We start from the raw sequence: 7,288 nt of genomic DNA, 5'->3' as shown, positions 1-7,288 counted from the left end.
TCTGTTTGATTGTGTTTTCCTGGAATTCTTTCAGGGATTTTTGCCATTCCTCTCTGTAGGCCTCTACTTGTTTATTAATGATTTCCTGTGTTTCCCTAAGTGTGTTCATGTCTTTCTTGAAGTCCTCCAGCATCATGATCAAATATGATTTTGAAACTAGATCTTGCTTTTCTGGTGTGTTTGGATATTCCATGTTTGTTTTGGCGGGAGAATTGGGCTCCGATGATGGCATGCAGTCTTGGTTTCTGTTGCTTGGGTTCCTGCGCTTGCCTCTCGCCATCAGATTATCTCTAGTGTTACTTTGTTCTGCTATTTCTGACAGTGGCTAGACTGACCTATAAGCCTGTGTGTCAGGAGTGCTGTAGACCTGTTTTCCTCTCTTTCAGTCAGTTATGGGGACAGTGTGTTCTGCTTTCCGGCGTGTAGTTTTTCCTCTCTACAGGTCTTCAGCTGTTCTTGTGGGCCTGTGTCTTGAGTTCACCAGGCAGCTTTCTTGCAGCAGAAAATTTGGTCTTACCTGTGGTCCCGAGGCTCAGGTTTGCTCGTGGGGTGCTGCCCAGGGGCTCTCTGCAGCGGCAGCAACCAGGAAGACCTGTGCCGCCCCTTCCGGGAGCTTCAGTGCACCAGGGTTCCAGATGGTCTTTGGCTTTTTCCTCTGGCGTCCGAGATGTGTGTGCAGGGAGCAGTCTCTTCTGGTTTCCCAGGCTTGTCTGCCTCTCTGAAGGTTTAGCTCTCCCTCCCACGGGATTTGGGTGCAGAGAACTGTTTATCCGGTCTGTTTCTTTCAGGTTCCGGCGGTGTCTCAGGTGCAGAAGTCCTGCTGCTCCTGGGCCCTCCCCCACGGGAGCCCAGAGGCCTTATACAGTTTCCTCTTGGGCCAGGGATGTGGGCAGGGGTGAGCAGTGTTGGTGGTCTCTTCTGCTCTGCAGCCTCAGGAGTGCCCACCTGACCATGCGGTTGGGTCTCTCTCTCACCGGGTCTGGGAGCAGAGAGCTCGGTCTGTTAGTTTTAACGGTGACTCGGCCCTAGGTATCTGGGCGTGCTTGGGCTCGTTCAAGCCTGTTGCAGCTCTGAGTTAAGACTCATGGCGGAGGGGGTCTTTCATAGTGAGTTATTTATATCCTCCTTAAAGGACTCTATAATCTTCAAGAGATAGCATTTTAGTTCAGCTTCCTGATTTTCAGGTGTGTTGGTATATTTATGGCTTGTTGTAGTGGGAGAACTGGGTTCTGATGATACCCATGTATATTGATTTCTGTTACTTATGGTCTTGTGCTTGCCTCTTGCCATCTTGTTATCCCTGTTGTTTGCTGATCTGGATGACTCTATCTGAAGCCTGCCTCTTTTGTTCTTGGGTTTCTTCAGTTCTCCTGTAGGTCTGTGGCCCTGGTTGTAGCAGACCTCCTGTGGGGCCTTCTCACTGTGGGGTTTTCAAAGAAGCAGAGAAGCTTCTTACCTGTTGCCCTGTATTCAGTAGTTCTCCTGGGAGGTCTTCAGACTATTGGGTCTGCAGAGAAGCCATCAAGCTGTCGTCCTGGGTGAAGCTCTTCTCCAGGAGTGTATATGAACTGTGTTTTCTGTTTTCTTGTGTGCAGCATAGCTCCAGAGAAGCTTTTATTCTCTTGCCTCAGTTACCCTTTATGCTGTGGAGATCCTGGGATATCTTCACACTGTGGTATGGGATTCCCAGTTGCTTTGTGTGAAAAGGAACTCATGGGAAGCTTTCAAGTTGTAGTGTCTTCAGGGGAGCAGACAAGCTGGCAATCAGTTCCCCAGTTTCCCTGTGTGCAGTGGATCTACTGGGATGCCTTTAGGCAGATTCCCTGAGTTCAGCAGACCTCCTGGGATACTCAGGCTATGGTGACTTCTAGAGATCAGATTATCTAGCCGTCTATCCTGGCAGAAAGCTGTACTCAGCTTTCTTTGTTATTTTGGTTCTGTAGTAAAATTTGAAACTGATAATTTCTTTCACATTAATTTTCTTACTCAGAATTGCTTTGGTTACATGGAGTCTTTTAGTTTTCTTTTTTCTTTTTGATGAATTTTAGAGAATTTGTTCTCTTTCTGTAAATAATTGCATAAAGATTTTGACTGTGTCACTCCACTTCTGGTATATGCTTTCTGCCAGAGCAGACTGCTAACTAATCTGCTCCCCAGAAAACACCACAGCGTGAGGCATCCCAGGAGATCCTCTCCATTCACGACATCTGTTGGTGCTTTCTTCTAGGTCAGACTGCTAACTAGTCTGCTCCTCTGAAGACAGCCCAGCCTGAGTCATCCTAGAAGATCCTATGCACTCACAGCATCTGGTACAAACACTCTTGAAGTCCCACAGATGCTGCTGGGAGCCCAGTGGGTTTGCAACCCATCACTAGCCAAAAACCATGCCGGCTGAATTTCACTCCCCTTTTTCTTTCTCAGAATTGCTTTGGTTACATGGAGCCTTTTAGGCTTTGTTTTTTGTTTTTGTTTTTTTTTTTTAATTCTTTCTAATAAATTTTAGAGATATTGTTTTCTTTCTGCAAATAATTGCATACAGATTTTGACTGGGCCATTCACCTTCCAGATGGTACTTTCTGCTAGCTCAGACTGCTAGCTAGTCTGTTCCCCTGAAGACACTGTCTCTATTCTCCACAGTGTCTCTTTTGTTCTAATGACCATTATGTCTACTTGTTAGATGTGTAATCTCATTTTGGCTGGACAAAGTTCCATTTTACAGTTATTTTTTGAGGCATATTATTCAGTTTAAAACCTAAAACTAAAATTTCTAAATCTTTTACAGGAGATTGAGAGAACTTTCTGTCAGTCAAGAAAAGGTAGGAACATAATTATGTCTTATTTTTCAAGCCAGACCCATTGGGTCTTCTTAAAGTACACAGGATGTTCCACAGTGAGAGAGAACACACTGACTCTCAGGACCAGTATATACTTAGGTAATTTTGATTATTTCAAAGTAATCAAGGGGACCATTTGAACAATGAAATGCAGAATAAAATATGAATCAGATACAGACTTTATGAAGTGACATTTCATGACAAAAAGGACTGACAAAAATTCTAAAGTGAATACAATGGATCAAAAAAGAGTAACCACTTTAAAAATAATTAAGCTATTCAATAAATTCTTTGAAATTGAGTTAGTTTCTCTTGGGAATTTAATTTCACTGTTCTAATATATACATATTCTTGTTATTTACAGGAATTAATAAATTATGGTCAAATTTCACTTCCATCCAATAATGACTTATGACAAATAATCCCAAGTGCTATAAGAGATACACCATATTAAAATATCATTTAAGAAGATTTGTATTAACAATTCTCAGTTTTATTTTTGTTTTCATTTTATTTACATTTCAGTATTATCTAGGAACTGATAAACTGCTTTCTCTGCTATACACCATTGTGATACACCTGTTCAACAGTTTTTTTATTCAAAAGTTATTATTTACATTTCAAATGGTATTCCCTTTCCTGGTTTCCCTTTTCCGGTTTCCTGTCCCTAAAACCCCTACCCCGTCTCCCCTCCCCTTCTTCTATGAGGGTGTTTCCCCCACCCAACCACCCACCTCTTCCCATCTCCCTGCCCTGACATTCTCCTACACTGGGCAGGGGCATGCGGGGTCCACCTTGGCAGGACAAAGGGCTTCTCCTCCCATTAGTATTGTTCTTAAGGGGTTGAGAAGGACAACCAAAGTGTAGATGTTTCCGTCTTTCTTAAAAGGGGGAACAAAATATTCATAGGAGGAGATATGAAGAAAAAGTTTGGAGCAAAGACTGAGTGAATGGCAATTCAGTGCCTGCCCCACCTGGGGATCCAGCCTATTCTCAGTTTTATATACTGATAAGTTGTTAAGGTTCTGCTCAAGATTGATTTCTTTGCAGATATGTACTAACAGTACATCAATATTATTTTCAAACTTGTGACATTATTACATATTTTCATTTTCGCATTAATTTCTTTGTTATTGATGGTACTTGGTACTTCAGATTTATTGAGATTTGCTTATGAGTCATGATATTTACCTGAATAGCTAATAATTTCACTACCTCAAAGTTTGTACAAAACTTTAAGCTTGTTGTTCCAGTATAGCCTATATAGTCCTCAAGAATCCAGTCTTATTGACTTATCCTAGCAATTGTTTAGATTACAAACATAGAATATACTAGCATGCAAAGTTATATTAGATTTCTAACTGCTCATCCATAAAATGAGAACCATATGTTCTCTACTATTACAATTTAAATATTGTATAAAGCATCTGGAATATTGATTAAGATGGAAAGAGCTTCATATCATTTTATTTGTTAACAGCAAATTTCTCTATGACCTTTCGGCATATGCATTTATTTGGTCAGGTATGTTTTCTTATACATCTGAGATCTATGTCTGTTAATTGCATTTGTTTGTGAAAATAGAATATTATATAATATATGATTTTATTTATGAAAATTGAGGGTAGTCACAATCAATAGAATTATATGACCAACAAAGTCTTAATTTTATATTTTGCCTTTTTGAATTTTATAAGTATTTATTATAATAATATATTAAACTTAATATTTATGATGGACTTATCTCAAAAAATTAGGTTATAATTTCATTTGAGTTAATACTATGTATCAAAAGTTCATGAACCCATTCATCAGATATGCAAAAATGATACTTTTCACATCGTTATACCTTATCATAATGAATAATTAATTGAAACATTAACATCTTGTATTACCTGGAAGAGGAAATAAAGTCAGTGAAATGAAATTTGAAACAAAATTTCAAACCCATGTCAAAATATTTACCATTTCTGGTTATTTTCTCCCTAATAAAAAAATAATTTGAGAGTTTTCTATGTTTGAATTCAAAATGAAAAACTAGAAAATTTAATTCATTTCTTGAATATTGACCTATAATTTGTTTTCTAAAATACTAATTCTTTTATGATGAAATACTTTATTATGTTTCTATTTTGAACCAGTTGCTAATTAGTAAATATTCCCCTTGGGTAATCTCTTGGGAATTCATCAGAATTTGATTGAGTAGATATAAACATTCAACATTTACTATATTGCTTGAATGAATAAACAATGAATTTGTTGGTTTCACAGGTAAAATAAATTTTAGTTAACTTGCAGAATTTTACAATAATTACAACATTGGACCATAAACTTTTGTACCTCAATTTTACCTATTGCATATAGTATAAAAACTTTGAATTACTGATTATTGCTTGGGTAAATAAAGTGTATTTATCTATACCTGATGTATATTGAATTTCATCAAAATATTGAAAAGAAACTCTTCCTTGGAAATGTAAAAGCAAGTATTGCCGTATACATTTGAGTAAATATATATATATATATATATATATATATATATGTATATATATTTGTGTGTCTGTTCCAAATTTAGTAGTATGTATTTTTTCTCACAAATTTCAAAGAATTAATAATAGTCAACATATATCTAAAGGATATACTCAATCCATATCCTGTCAAGGGGACTAGTACTTTGATAGAATAAAGTATCAAGAGTTCTATTATATAGAATCCACTTTGGTATCTATTTATTGGTGATATTATTGGTCCCTACTTATTGCTGATTATTATTCACAATAACATAGGTTTTATAATTTCATTAATTGAAAATAAATTGCACTCACTACAATATAGGAAACTAAATGGTGATTATCTGTATCTGAGTATGGTAGAGATAGATATATCAACAGATCATGTATTCTCAATCTAGAAATAAAGAGAAAATATAATTCATTAAGATACACTATTCAAAATGTTTTACATTTAATTCTGATATAATATAGGAAGATATATTAATAGGAAAAATATTTTGTATACCTAAAAAATTAAATATTTGGATTGGGTCTTTATTCACATATTTTAGATAATATAATTTTAAAACTTATTTTTTGTGATCAACATTGGGATCCTTTATGAAAAGTTATTGCATATTTATCTTGATTTACTGCTTTGTGTGGTATGTTGCAGTACCTTCTTTGAAAATGTAATCCCCCATATAGTCATTCTTCTTGACCATCAACCACCATATACCTTACTTATTCAAATGTATATACATTTTATAAAGAAGCAAATTTTGAGACAAAAGCCCTCACATCTAATGTTACACATGGCTTTTGTTCATCAATTAAAAAGAATACACATTTTAAATTCCCATGTTCATTCGATTCCATGAAATCAAATCGTGAGATAGATCTCAACTGAGGTGGTGAGATAGTTTTCTATGATTCCTGGCTTCACTAAAAACTTGATTTTATAGAATGTCTTTGTGCTTAGTTTTTTTTTTTTTTTTTTTTTTTTTTTTTGTTCTTTTTTTCGGATTTGGGGACCGAACCCAGGGCCTTGCGCTTCCTAGGTAAGCGCTCTACCACTGAGCTAAATTCCCAGCCTTAGTTTTTTTTTTAAAAAATGCCTATACCTCATTTATTCAAGCTGTTTAGTTCAAAATTCTTGGCAATGTCATCGGGAATATATCATTTATTTGAATTTTACATGTATGCTAAGTTCAATTTATCCAGACTATATAGATTTCAATAGCTATCCCTTCTTAGGAATACACCATTGATATATTTTATGGGTTTACAATTAATATTTATGGAAATGTCTCTTGATTTTTGTTGTTATCTCAATATTCTTCCTTGATATTTTCTTGTTATTTGTATTTTTTCTGGGCAGAAGCATACCCCCAAACACACACACACACACACACACACACACACACACACACACACACACACACACATACACACACACACACACACAAGGAAATCCAATTTCTGCATGTGAGAACAAATATAAGTGTTCTTTTTCAAATTCTATTTTACCTTGCTAAGAAATCATCCCCAGCTTCATCCATTTCTTCCACATGATTTCACTTTTAATTATGTACAGACCAATTTTAACCTTGTTTTTGTACCATATTTCTTCTACACATTCACATGCTGATGGATATCTTGGCTGATTCAACTTTTTAGGGGAAAAACAATTATCTCTGTGGTAGAACCTGGAGAACTTGAGATATATGTAGAGGACTGGAAGAACTTTTGCTCTCCATATTCAATATTTTTCAGAAATATCATATAAATTTCCAACATGGTTGCATGTGTTTTCATACTCATCAGACATTAAGTATTCTTTTTTGATTACGTGCTGTCATTTGTTTTACATGGATAGACATTTGTGTTGAGAAGGAATTTCAAAGTACTTTCATTTTTCATTTTTCCTAAAATATTTACCATTGATTCAACTATTTTGGT

This window comes from Rattus norvegicus, chromosome 3, assembly GCF_036323735.1.
Source record: "Rattus norvegicus strain BN/NHsdMcwi chromosome 3, GRCr8, whole genome shotgun sequence".
Lineage (NCBI taxonomy): Eukaryota > Metazoa > Chordata > Mammalia > Rodentia > Muridae > Rattus > Rattus norvegicus.
Note: the sequence above shows the minus strand (reverse complement) of the source record.